The 14116-nt window shown below is 46.7% G+C and overlaps 1 protein-coding gene across 2 annotated transcripts in view; it reads left to right on the top strand.

Annotated features, from left to right (window-relative positions):
* Positions 1 to 14116, top strand: part of SEMA5B (semaphorin 5B) — a 160822-nt gene that overhangs the window by 85633 nt on the left and 61073 nt on the right. The gene's annotated exons all lie outside the window — the stretch shown is intronic.

Genomic DNA, 14116 nt, shown 5'->3' with positions numbered 1-14116 from the left:
GCATGCATCAGGATTTCATTTCTCTTTGTGTTGTTGTTGTTAAGGTGCCGGTTCTGACTCATAGCAACCCTATGTACAACAGAACAAAACACTACCCGATCCTGCGCCATCCTCACAATAGTTGCACTGCTTGAGCCCATTGTTGCAGCCACCGTATCAATCCATCTCTTTGAGGGTCTTCTTTTTTGCTGACCCTCTACTTTACCAAGCATGATGTCCTTCTCCAGGGACTGATCCCTCCTGATAACATGTCCAAAGCGTGTGAGACGGAGTCTCACCATCCTTGCTTCTAAGGAGCATTCTGGTTGCACTTCTTCCAAGACAGATTTGTTCATTCTTTTGGCAGTCCATGGTATATTCAATATTCTTCGCCAACATCACAATTCAAAGACATCAATTCTTCTTCAGTCTTCCTTATTCCTTGTCCAGCTTTCACATGCATATGAGGTGATTTAAAACAACAAGGCTTGGGGTCTGGCACACCCTAGTCTTCAAGTTGACATCTTTGCTTTTCAACACTTTAAAGAGGTCTTTTGCAGCAGATTTGCCCAATGCAGTGTGTCTTTTGATTTCTTGACTGCTGCTTCCATGGCTGTTGATTGTGGATCCAGGTAAAATGAAATCCTTGACAACTTCAACCTTTTCTCCATTTATCATGGTGTTGCTTATTGGTCCACTTGTGAGGATTTTTGTTTTCTTTATGTTGAGGTGTAATCCATGCTGAAGGCTGTGGTCTTTGATCGTCATCAGTAACTGCTTCAAGTCCTCTTCACTTTCAGCAAGAAAGGCTGTGTCATCTGCATAACACAGGTTGTTAATACATCTTTCTCCAATCTTGATGCCCTGTCCTTCTTCATTGAGTCTAGCTTCTCGGATTATTTGTTCACCATACAGATTGAATAGTTATGGTGAAAGACTACAGCCCTGATGCACACCTCTCCTGACTTTAAACTACTCAGTATCTCCTTGTTCTGTTAGAACGACTGCCTCTTGATCTGTGTACAGGTTCCTCACGAGCACAATTAAGTGTTCTGGAATTCTCATTCTTCACAACGTTATCCATAATTTGTTATGATCCACACAGTTGAATGCCTTTGCATAGTCAATAAAACACAGGTAAACATCTTATATTCCATTGTATATATCATATCTTGTTTATCCATTCATCTGTTGTTGGACATTTTGGTGGTCTCCACCTTCTGACTGTTAGCAATGGTGCTGGTGACCGTTGGTGTCATGTGTCTGTTCGCCCAGCTGCTTTTAAGACCCTTGAGTATATACCTAGGAGTGGAATTGCTGGGTCATGTGGAAGTTCTATATTCAACTTTTGGAGAAACCTCCAAACTGTTTCCACAGGAGCCATATCATTTTTGAATAGAGAATCTTGATCAAAGGCTCTGACAGCCACAGGGATCTGACCAGGAGAGATGAAGAAAATGAATCCAGGACCTGGCGTGTAATGGGACCTAGGGAGGTGGAGGGAGAGGAGCTGACCTAGACTCAGCCTTGGGTATGGGGAGTGAGGAGGTGCCCTCCCTCCCTGGGAGCTGCCCCTCTCTGTACCCCCACTGCCTGGAGAGAGCACAAAGCCCTCGCCTGCCTTCCTGGGTGAATCCACCTCCACAGCAGCTCTGTAAGGAGGTGGGAAGGAGACTGGCTAAAGGCACAGCCTTTGCCGTCAGGCAAACCTGACTGAGATCAGATCCAGGGCATTTACTGTGTGACCCTGGCCAAGCCACCCAACCTCTCCAAGTCTCCGTTTTCTCATCTGTTAAAAGGCAATGATGCCTGTTTCATAGACATAGGGTGAGGGTGAGATGAGGTAACATTTGTAAAGCAACTAGCACACTGTCATAGAGTGAAGAACCCCAGAAAGCTTAGCTGTAACTATGACTACCAGAGGACAGAAACCATGTGCTTTCCCTAGAAGACCTATTATCTGGGATTTGGAAGATGGGGGGCAGGAGGGAGTCATTTGTGAGTAGAATCAGATGTAACTGTTAATAAATGGCCAGAAGACCATGGAATTCTCAAAGATTCCCCCAAGGAGAGAGATGGTGTCTTTTCCCAGTACTTGGGCTCCTAGCTATTTTTAGGGCCTTTGACAAATGTTGGTCCATGTAGCAGAAAAGTTGCAAGAATGTCCTGACATTGAGGGGCACCAGACACTGCTGAGGTCACTAAGAGATGTGGTTGAAATCAAGTGACCCTGGACTGAGGGAGGAGCTGCCTTGCCTAGAAGTGGCAGAATGGATAGAGTATCCTCAGACGTCCATGCAAGGCACTGTTAACCTCAAGAAGACATGGAATTACCTGATTTCCCCTGAACCTTCTTAGAAAGAAATGGTATTTCCAATTGTGCTGGTGTGAAAGGTTGGTAATAGTGCAAAGAGTTGCCTCTTCCGTCTTCCAAACTAAGAGGCATAGCACCTGGGGCTGGAGCCAGTTGGCCCTTTCAATCCCCCCTCCAGTGCTAGGTCACCCCCAGGACCAGCATCTCTTCTGGCTCAAGGTCATTGCCTCTGGGGAGCCCAGCCCTGAGAAAGAGGCTTAGGGGGTGATTAGCATACATTTGTTTTCCACTCTGTCCAGCTGTGTAAATGGTTTAGAGGAGAATAAAACAGTCCATAATTGTCACAATTGTAATGAGAGGAGAGAGAGGCATGGGCTCAGAAGTCTGATCCAAATTAAACCCTAAAGGAGAGTTACATTTTCTCCCAAGGCCCTTTCAACACTAATGGTTCATGAGTCTGTGAGCCTGAACATTCCTGGGGGCCTGTCCTGATAATCTGTGACATGGAAACCAATTGATTTTTGGATTCACAGCTTTCCAGAAAAATGTTTTGGGGTCTGGGAGAGGATTTACACATTTCCTCGGAAAGAGGTGGGGGTTGGAGAGGTCCAGAGAGTAGGAAGGATGAAGGCTCCTGTACCAGCTTTGGTCTGGCTCCTGCCCTCAAGGGGTCTGAGAGCTGGGGCCTGGTCCACGTTTTCTCTTGCATGCAGGGTGAGGGGACCAACCCTGGGCCAAGTCAGACGTGTGCGGAGTTTGTCCTTCCCAGCAACCCACTTCTTCCCGTACCTCCTCCCCAGTCCTCCTCTGCGAAATTCCCCTAAGGGCTTACCCTAGGTCAAGATCCCTGGAAGTGGAGCCTGAGGCTGGGATTCTTGTGCAGGTGGTTGACTGAGGATGTCCTCATGAAGAACCTGTGAGGCACTGAGGGAAGCGGGACACAGCAGAGGAAGAAGCCAGGCAAAGGTGCCATATCAGCCTGATCCCAGGGGCACTCTGGAGTATGGATTGTACCCACAGAATCTGTTACACCTAACCAAAAGGTCGGCAGTTCGAATCCGCCAGGCGCTCCTTGGAAACTCTAGGGGGCAGTTCTACTCTGTCCTATAGGGTTGCTGAGTCAGAATTGGCTTGACGGCAGTGGGTTTGGTTTGAGACAAGGGGGCTGGGCCCTTATACTCTGCATTAGTCAATGATTGGCCAGAGTGCGTGGAGTGGGGGCTAGGGCTGGAAGCTCCCAGGCACATCTGGGTGAGGAGACTACTCTAGGCTAAAGTCAGGCCTCTGAAGAAGGTTGCACGTGTGCGCCATTAATTGTCAACACCTGCAGCAGCTGGGAGATGGAAATACCATCATAGTAATGGGGATATGGCTAAGGCACCAAAAGCAATTTCTACAGGGCTGTTCCCCTCCCACAGATTTACCCTCTTTCTCTCCTATGAAACTCCACATTAGTTAAACTTAGAAATTCCTCAAGTGCTTGTGAAGATGATGTAGAGGTCATTTATGGAGTGGCTGGGGAAGGGGAAGTCTAAGATTCCTCCCCACCCCAAAGTCTACAAAATTACCCTAAAAAGTGATAATTACTGGGGTAATTCTTTCAAGACTAATCACATTTTTTTTTAATATTTAATTTCATTTTTGGTGAAAATATACACAGCAAAACCCACTCCCATTCAGCGCTTTCTAGACATAATGGTCAGTGACATAGATTACATTCTTCACATTGTGTCAACATTCTCATTATTTCTGTTCTAGTTGTTTCACTTCATTTACTTAAACTCCCTGTCCCCTTCTCCCCCAACTTTCTCATCTACAGTTTGAAATAGTTGTGACACTTTGGTCTTATATACGCATTGCCGGTGAGTTGATTCCAACTCATAGTGACCCTACAAGACAGAATAGGACTGCCCCATAGGGCTTCTAAGGAGCAGCTGGTAGATTTAAACTGCCGATCTTTCGGTTAGTAGCTAAACACTTAACCACTGCGTTACCAGGTCTTATATAGATTTTTTTTTTTTTTTTTAAAGGGTAAGTCACTACACGAAATTGGGGAAGCCAGCACAACTTGTACAAGGCAAGGTCCTGGAAGCTCCATAGATGCACCCGAACTCCCTAAGCAACTGAATTACTGGACTGAGGGCTATGGGGACCATGGTCTCAGGGAACATCTAGCTCAATTGGCATAACATAGTTTATAAAGAACATGTTCTACATTCTACTTTGGTGAGTAACGTCTGGGGTCTTAAAAGCCTGTGAGTGGCCATATAGGATACTCCGCTGGTCTCATCCCCTTGATAGCAAGGGAGAATGAAGAAAAGTAAAGATACAAGGGAAAGATCAGTCCAAAGGACTAATGGACCACAACTACCACGGCCTCCACCAGGCTGAGTCCAGTACAACTAGATGGTGTCTGGCTACCACCACTGACTGCTCTGACAGGTATCGCAGTAGAGGCTCCCGGACAGAGCTGGAGAAAAATGTAGAACAAACTTCTAACTCATAAAAAGAGACCAGGCTTACTGGCCTGACAGAGACTGGAGAAACCCCGAGAGTATAGTCCCCAGATACCCTTTTAGCTCAGTAATAAAGTCACTCCCGAGGTTCACCCTTCAGCTAAAGATTAGACAGGCCAATGAAACAAAATGAGACTAAAGGGGCACACCAGCCCTGGGACAAGGACTAGAAGGCACGAGGGGACAGGAAAGCTGGTAATAGGGAACCCGAGGTTGAGAAGGGAAAGTGTTGACATGTTATGGGATTGTTAGCCAGTGTCATAAAACAATATGTGTACTGTTTAATGAGAAACTAGTTTGTTCTGTAAACCTTCATCCAAAGTACTATTAAAAAAAACAAAACAAAACCGCAATACTCAAGTGTGGCAATCTTTACCCTTTGAGCTAAACGGTTAGTGTAAAGGTGACTTTAGAGGGTAGTTGCAATTCAAGCTTTGAAGAGCAACTCGGCCATAGTCTCAGGGACTTCTCCAGCCTCAATAGGCCCAGCAAGTCTTGATTCTTTAAGAATTTGAAGTTCTGTTCCAGATTTTTCTCCCTTCTTATCAAGATTTATCTGTCGTGTCCCTGATCAGAACAGTCAGTAGTGATAGCTGGGCACCATCTGTTCTGCCAGCCTCAGGGTGAAGGAGGCAGTGGTTCACAGAGACCGTTAGTCCTGTAGTTCACTTCCTTCTCTGATTCTTGGGTTTATTTTTCTGTTTTGTTCTATACAAATAAAGACCAGTAGTTGTATCTTATGGCCTCTTGTAAACTTTTAAGACCCCAGACACTGCTCAGCATATTGGGAGGTAGAACATAAACTTCAAGAACTATATTATGGCAGTTGACTTAATTGTCCCATAAGACCACAACTGTAAGCCCTCTGTGATGATTAAGGTTTTGTGTCAGCTTGGCTGGGCCATGCTTCTCAGTGGTTTGGCAGTTACGTAATAATGTAGTTTGGCAGTTATATAATGATGTAATCATCCTCCATCTTATGATCTGATATAGCCATCCCCATTTTGTGATCTGATGTGAGCAGCCAATCAGTTGAAAAGGGAGTTTCCTTCAGGGTATGACTTCATTCCAATATATGTAGATGTTTTGGCAAATCTCGCGCGTCCCCAATCCTCCATCCAACTCATCATCCCCTGACCTCCAATTCTTGGGACGTGAGCCAGCAGCCTGCCATCAGACCTGCTGATTTGGGGTTCGTCAGCCCCTGCAACCACGTGAGTGAGGAGAAACCTGCAGCTTGACACCTGACTCACAGATTTGGGACTTGCCAGCCTCCACAACTGCATGAACCGTGTGTGTGTGTGTGTACATTTACATATGTAAAAAGTATTATGTATGTATATGTATATATCTTTTTAAATTGCCGTCAAGTTGATTCCGATCCATAGTGACCCTATAGGACAGAGTAGAATTGCCCCATAGGGTTTCCAAGGAGTGGCTGGTGGGTTTGAACTACTAACCTTTTGATTAGCAGCTCTAGCTTTTAACCATACATATACACTTCACTGGTTTGCTCCTCTAGAGAACCCAGGCTAAGCTTCTCTAGAGCACCCAGACCAACACATTTGGTACCGAAAGTAGTAGAGGAACAAAATCGTAAGGATGAGTTTTCTGAATTCGTTCTCAAGTCTGGCTAGTCTTAAAGGCGCCAATGACTCTACCTCCAATAACAGAGAGCACTGCTAATCTATGGTGTGAAGTGGCAATAAAACCCAAAAAACCAAACCCATTGCGGTTGAGTCAATTCCAACTCCTAGCGACTCTAAAGGACAGAGTAGAACTGCACCCATAGTTTCCAAGGAGCAGTGGTGGATTCGAACTGCTGACCTTTTGGTTAGCAGCTGAGCTCTTAAACACCATGCCACCAGGGTTTCCAAAGGGGCAGTAGAAATACGCAAAATATCACCAACAATGGGTCAAATACTTGTGAGAAACAAGGCTCTGGGTGACTGTATATTTGATACTTTCCACGGTTTTGTCAGAATGAGAAGTATAAGGAAACTGGCTGGTGGATCCTGCTTTCTCTGGGCAAAGTGGTGAAAGAAAGAGATGAGCTCAGGGCTTCAGAGTCAAGCTCAAGCACCACATACAAGATCTGAAAGTTGCCACTTGTACCCTGAAAGAGAGCCTTATTTCTTGTAGTAACAGAGCTAGTATTGCCAGAAACCAAACCCAGAATCTCATGGTAAGAGTGACTGAATTACAATGCCAATTGAAATTCAGTCCAATCATGGTGTCTGAAATTCAAGTGAAGGCATTGATTGGGAAGAAATGGGATCCTAAAATGTGGGATGGGGACATATGGGCAAATAACCAGGAAGCTGAGGACATTCAGCCCCTAAATTCCATTGAATCCCTCCTGCCAACAGAACCAGCCGCCTTACTTCCATCTGAAGAGATTACTCCATGTTTGTCTGCCAAGCCACCCTTCCCAGTAAAACCATTATCCCTTCCACCACCATCCGATGAGATTAACCTAGCTGTGTCTGAAGAGTCTGTCTGAGATATTGCCTGGGGCGGCAACTGGTTCATTGCCTGGGGCATCGCCTGAGGAAGATGCCTTGAAAGACATTGCTGAATGTCTCCAGGACCCCACCACCCATTTTGCTTCTGAACCTTTAACTAGACTTAAGTCCCAGCAAGCCCCAAGAGGCAAAGTACAAAGTGTGACCCAGGAGCAGATACACTACACTCCAAAAAGAACTGCTTGATTTTTCCAAGATATAAAACAGAGACCTGGGGAGTATGTGTGTGAATAACTATTAAGGGTGTGGGATAATAGTGCAAGGAACATAAAGTTGGATCAGTCTGAGTTTATTGATATAGGCCCCCTAAGCAGAGATTCTTCATTCAGTGTTTCAGCTTGAGAGGTTAGAAAAGGATCTAATAGTTTATTTGCCTGGTTCACTGAAGCATGAATTAAGCGGTGGCCTACACTAAATCAAGTTGAAATCCCAAACCTGCCTTGGAATACTGTAGAAGAAGGCATCCAAAGGTTTAGGAAAATTGGCATGTTAGGATAGATTTATCAGGTTGGACCCACAGACCCACCTATGGAGTGCCCAGAGGACACACCTTTTATTGCACGGTGAGGAACAAATTTGTGAAGAGAGCCGCAGCATCCTTGAAGACTGCTGTGATTGCTATTTTATGTAAGTCAGATTTGACAGTGGGAACTGACCTAACTGAACTAAGACATCGAACTACAATATGTGGCTGATTGGACCCCATGATGGTAGGGGCCAAGCAGCAGCGCATAAACAACAAAGACAAGGTGGGCGTGATGGCTGCATTGGACAGCAGAGTCAAAGCAGTAATCAGAATAGTCTGACTTGTATGGATTTATGGCATTGGCAACTTAGTCATGGTGTCCCCTAGGTGTGAAATAGGTGGGAAATCTACTAAATATTTACTTGATCTGTACAAGCAGAAGAATTCTATGTCAAGTGAATAGCAGTGTAACTCCAGTCACCAGAATAGTCGTGGCCTCTCAATCAATTCCCAGACTTGAACCAGTTTACAAACCCACAACCCATGGGGTGAAAGAGAGGCTGGGGTCCCTTGAGGAATAACCCCACTGTACTGGCAAAAATTGAAGCTGTTAATCTTTCTGCTAGCCTTCCCCAAAGGGATCTATGGTCTTTTACAAGAGTGGCCGTTCATTGGAGAAAAGGAAACAATCAGACTTTTCAGAGATTACTGGACACTGGCTCTGAACTGACACTAATTCCAGGAGCCCGAAAACATCACTGTGGCCCACCAGTCAGAGTCAGAGCATATGGAGGTCAGGTTATTAGTGGAGTCTTAGCTTATGTCTGTCTCACAGTGGGTCCAGTGAGTCCCCAAGCCCATCCTTTAGTGATTTTCCCAGTTCTAGAATGCATAATTGAACAGATATACTCAGCAGCTGGTAGAAGCACCACGTTGGATCTCTGACATGTGGAGTAAGGGCTATTATGGTAGGAAAGGCCAAGTGGAAGCCATTAGAACTGCCCCTACCTAGGAAAGTAGTAAACCAAAAGCAATACTACATTCCTGGAGGGATTGCAGAGATTAGCGCTGCCATCAAGGACTTGAAGGATGCAGGGGTGGTGCTTCCCAACGCATCTCCACGCAACTTGCCTATTTGGCCTGTGCGGAAAACAGATGGATCTTGGAGAATGACAGTGGATTGTCAAAAACTTAACCAGGTGGTGACTCCAATTGGCAGCTGCTTTTCCAGATGTGGTTTCATTGCTGAGCAAATTAATACATCTCCTGGTACCTGATATGAAGCTTCTGATCTAGCTAATGCCTTTTTCTCCTTACCAATTTTAAAGGATCACCAGAAGCAGTTTGCCTTCAGCTAGAAGGCAAGCAATACACCTTCACTGTCCTACCTCAGGGGTCTATCAACCCTCCAGCCCTATGTCATAACTGAGTCCTCAGAGACCTTGATCACCTTTCCCTCGTGCAAGGCTTCACACTTGTCCATTACATTGATGACATTATGGTGATTGGACCTAATAAGGAAGAAATGGCAATGACTCTAGACTTATTGGTAAGACATTTGCGTGCTATAGGGTGGGAAATTAACCTGACGAAAATTCAGGCACCTTCCATCTGTGAAATTTCTAGGAGTCCAGTGGTGTGGGGCATGTTGAGATATTCCTTCTAAAGTGAAGGATAAGTTGTTGCATCTGGCCCTTCTTGTAACTAAAAAGGAAGCACAACACCTGGTGGGCCTCTCTGAATTTTGGAGCCAACATAACCCTCAGTTGGGTGTACCACTCTGGCCTATTTGTCAAGTGAGTCAAAAAGCTACTAGTTTTGAGTAGGGCCCAGAACAAGAGAAGGCTCTGCAGTTTACAGTCTTACCAGGGAGCCAGATACATGTAGCAAATGGAGAGGTTTGATTAGGTGCCAAGTGTGAGGGTTGATAGGCTCCACAGGAACTGGGGAAGGCGTGAGGAGGATTCCTGAAGGGGAGGGGTGTTCCAGGCTGGCCTTCTGAGAGGGTGGGTCTTGAATCAGCTAGACTCTAGCTGCGAAAGAGTCCCTCTCTGCCAGCTGCCTGTCACGGGACACCTGTGCCAAGAAGGGACTAAGTGCTTCATCCATCCATTCATGTATTCATTCACACAAACACGTGTCAGCTGTGCTCCCACTCAATGGCAGGCTCTGTGCTTGGTGCAGAAGAGACAGAGATGAGAGGGCTGCCCTTGGAGCTCACCATCTAATACAGCCAAAGCCCACACTGCTGTCAGCTTTCCGGTTCCTAATCTCAGGTCCTGGGCAGTCCAGGCTGAGAAATGCTGTGAGTAGCGTTGTATACTCTTGACTTGACTCAGCTCTGAGTAAACGAGTGGTCGGTTAGCTATCTCCCTGGAAGGAGCAGTTTGCGCTGAAGTTTTGGTGGGGAATATATCACTAACGAATGCTTTTGGCAGCAAGTAATAGAAATCACCACCTACAATAGCTTTTAAAGTAGAGATGTGTTCAATCGCGTAAGAGGTTTGGAGGTGGCAGGAACTGCTGGTCTTTGCCCACTGGCTCAGCTGTATCAGGATAAGTATTTCTAATATCCTCTTGGCTTTTCTCTTGTGCCTCTTGTGTCATGGTTAAAAAATGGTTGCTGTTGCTGAAGACATCACATTCCTGTGCAAGGCAGCAAGCCGGGGTGAGGGAAGGGGTTGGTGCCGTCTGAGTCTCTTATAAGGAAAGTAGAAGCCTTCCCAGAGTCTGCAGCAGGCTCCTAACTTACTTCTCATGGGTCAGAACTACATCTCATGGCCACCCCTAACTGCAAAGGAGCCTGGGAAAGTACGCATCGCCCCTTGGGCTAGGAACGTTGTCACTCTATACAACATGGGAGTTTGGTATCAAGGACGGTGGGGGAATGTGTATCAGGGAGGCAACCAATGCTGGTAGCCACAAGAGCCATGGACTTCTTTACACAATCCTGGTACTAAGCTTCTGTCCCCAACTCCTGCCTAAGAAACTTCTGGTCTGATCTGAAACCATTTTGTTGAAACACAAACCTACTTCTTCCTAGCCTGTCTTCAGAGGCTACAGAGCTACCTCTCTTACCCCTCAGCACATAGGGATTGTAACCAGATCCGTCTTCTTCCCCTGCCCTGATTCTAGTCGGGACTCCCCATCTCATTTCACTTGTCTGCTCTCCTGGTTTCTGCTTCAGTTTCACCCACCATGGTGCCCCTCTGGGAAAGGGAAGCAGGAGGGAGAATGAAGGAGGAGAGAGAGTGTTAATTAAACACCAGGTGTTTAACTCTGTTAATTAATGGCTCTGTCACCCTGAGTGGCATCTGCCTTCTTTTCTCTGTCTCCTTCATCCTCACCATTCTCTCCCCCTCTGGAGGGCCTGGAATATAAAGCTGAGAGCTCAACATTTATTCACTGGGGACTGAGACCAGCAGAGGAGAGATGGAGAAAGTGGGCCAGGGAGATCCGGGAGGAGGCGGTTCCTTTGTCCAGAAGGGAGGCTGAAGTTATTGGCATATTGGCAGTGGGAACGGAGAGCAGGAACAGTGGGAGAGAGGCTGGAGTCCAGGGGTCACAAACAGACACGTTTTGTTTGGTGCACATAGGGATTTCTAAACGTAGAAGTAATTGCCAACATTTAAAAATAAGAGAACCTCGCATGAATCCAGATGTATGGGCTTTCTTTGACAATGGGCGGACTGGGATGCACATCCTCACAAGGGACGGTCAGCTGCAGAAGAGGAGAGCTGAGTCGCAGCTGCCCTGATCAGGCAATGGGGTGTGTGTCCTCCTCTGACCCTTCCCATCCCTGTAACTCATGTTACCTGCTGACCCTGAGGACATCTGGGTTTGGAACCCACTGTAGAGGTACAAGTGCCAAGATTTAGCAACGGATTAGCGGCGGGGGGTAAGGGAAGGGGAGTCCAGGAGAATGCTGAGTGAGTCAGGATACCTGGGAGTGTTGTGGCACCATCGACAGAAATGGGGAACGTGGGAGGAGCAGGCCAAGGGAAAGTGATGATCAGTTCACGTGGGAGTAGGCTGCGGTAGAGCTGTCTGTCATTGTGATGGCGGTGTCCATTAGAGTCCACAAGGGGGCTGGATATCTGGGAGCTGACCGAGCAGGAGTGGGAGGGGAGGCCCCAGGAAGGGGGGAGCTGGGGCTGAGACCACACAGAAGGCACTCAGAGTGAGAGAAGAAGGAACTAGAATAGACCCTTGGGAAACTACATGTTTGGAAGAAAGAACCAGAAACTAGGGCTGACCTAGAAGGAATGTGGATGGCGCAGTGACAGAGTAGGTTTACGAACCAATATATTTATGGCACCTTGTTTTGAAGCCCAAGGAATATTTCCAGAAGGCTGTACAGCCAGTGAGGTCAAATGCAGCCAAGCCCTTGTTCATCCTGATGCCTTTGTGTTCTCTCGATCTTCCTTATTCTCCCCCAGTAGGCGCCCAAAAGAGATGTGAGATCAACCATTTACATCATGGTATTTACTTCTTTCAGGCCATCCAAAGCCTTGTCTCTAATAAGTTTAGGATGAGAGGCTTTGTCCCCAGTATTACTCCAGAAATGACCCGCTTGGTGAGCAACGGCCCTGTGTGTTCTGTGTTCAACACCTCCATGAGTGTGTAAGAGAGATGCATCTTCTTTTACTGACACAGCCCACAGCTCCTTTCCTTCTTGAAAATCCCTCTTCTCTCTAGAGAGGCAGAAGGAACATGGTTTTAGAGTCAAAGAGGCCGGTTGCTTCTGAGTTGTGAGCTTTCCTTGCCTCTCGAGCCTTGGTTCCTACATCTCTGCAGTGAAGGTAAGGTGGCTGTGAGAATGAAATGCGATGACATTCACGGGGGCCCAGGATGGAGTGTGAGCTCTGCAGCTCCCAGTCGGTGGTTCCTTTCCTCTCCCATCGACACCACAGCACAGAAGGCGGCAGATGTTACTGGTCTCACTTCATTTCAATAGATTTACAAGCATCTCTTTATGTGTTACTGAAAGGTTGGGTATAAATTCTATTTTAAGAACGCAGTGGAACTCATTACTTAAAGAACTCTTTGGAAAATCCTTTTGTGAAGTGCATAATCACCCCTTGCTGTAACGTTTGCGCCAGTGTTTACAAATTTCTTTTTGTTCGAAGTGTGGTTCACCTGTGAGGTCTTTCGGCAATCTCACCTTTGCATTTTATAGCTGTCCTCTTTCCCATGGATCTGACACTGTTACTCTTCCCTGTGCCCTCTGTCTCATCTCTGGTCCTCTCACTCCCTCTTCTGCTCACTCCCACGCAGTGCCCCCACCCACCTCAGATTCCTACATCCGTGCGTCTCTGGCACCGCCTCAGTGGTCGCTCCTTTCCTTTCCATGTAGCCATGACTTGCTGGGAACAGTTTTCTGGCTGCTGCTCTTAAGGCGTTCAGACAGAGATGAGTTCTGTGGATGCCAGAAATGTGTTTGCAACATGCGAACAACTGGGTGGCAGTATGTATGGTGGGGGCAGAATAATGGCCCCCCCAGAGATGTCTGCATCCTATAATCTCCAGGATCTGTGATATGCGACTTTACATGGCAAAAGAGCCTTTGCAGATGTGATTATATTAAGCACCTTGAGCTGGGAAGATTATCCTGGATTATACAGGTGAGCCCTATCTAATCTCATGGGGCCTACAATGTGGAGAAACCTTCCCAGCTGTGGCCAGAGGAAGCTGTGACTATGGAAGATTGTTAGAGAGATGCAACATTGCTGGCTGTCAAGATGGAATGTGGACAGCCTCTAGAAGCTGGAAAAGTCAAGGAAGCAGATCCTCCCCTAGAGCTTCTAGAAGGAACGAAGCCATGCTGACACCTTGATTTTAGCCCATTGAGACCAGCATCGGACTTGTAACCTATAGCACTATAAAATAATAAATTTGTGTTGTTTCAAGCTACTAAATTTGTGGTAATTTGTCACAGCAACAGTAGGGAACTGATACAACAGGCAACCACATGGTCCATCAGGAAGTCTTGCCTCACACCTAATTTTATCTCTTCTGCTTAGTTCATCATGTATCCATGGACTCACCTGGGATTACTTCCCCCTTTAGTGAGTTCAGCTAGTCCCCAGCCCTTGGATGCCCTGTGGCTTCACTCCATCTCCTGGTGCCCACCTCTTTGTCTCCTGGACTGCCTCATCCCCCAGTCAAACAGCCAAAGTGTGGATGGGCAGTAGGGGCTCACCTCACTTACTGGTAAGGGGTGGGCGTGTCTTGGGGGAGAGTGAGGGGCTGGCAGTCTGAGGGGAAAGCAGAGAGAAGACCCATTATCTGTGGGGTTCATTAGCACACCCCCCAG

This window comes from Elephas maximus, chromosome 1 (genome assembly GCF_024166365.1).
Source record: "Elephas maximus indicus isolate mEleMax1 chromosome 1, mEleMax1 primary haplotype, whole genome shotgun sequence".
Lineage (NCBI taxonomy): Eukaryota > Metazoa > Chordata > Mammalia > Proboscidea > Elephantidae > Elephas > Elephas maximus.
The sequence above is the reverse complement of the archived record's forward strand: the minus strand, read 5'-3'. Positions and strand labels throughout refer to the sequence as shown.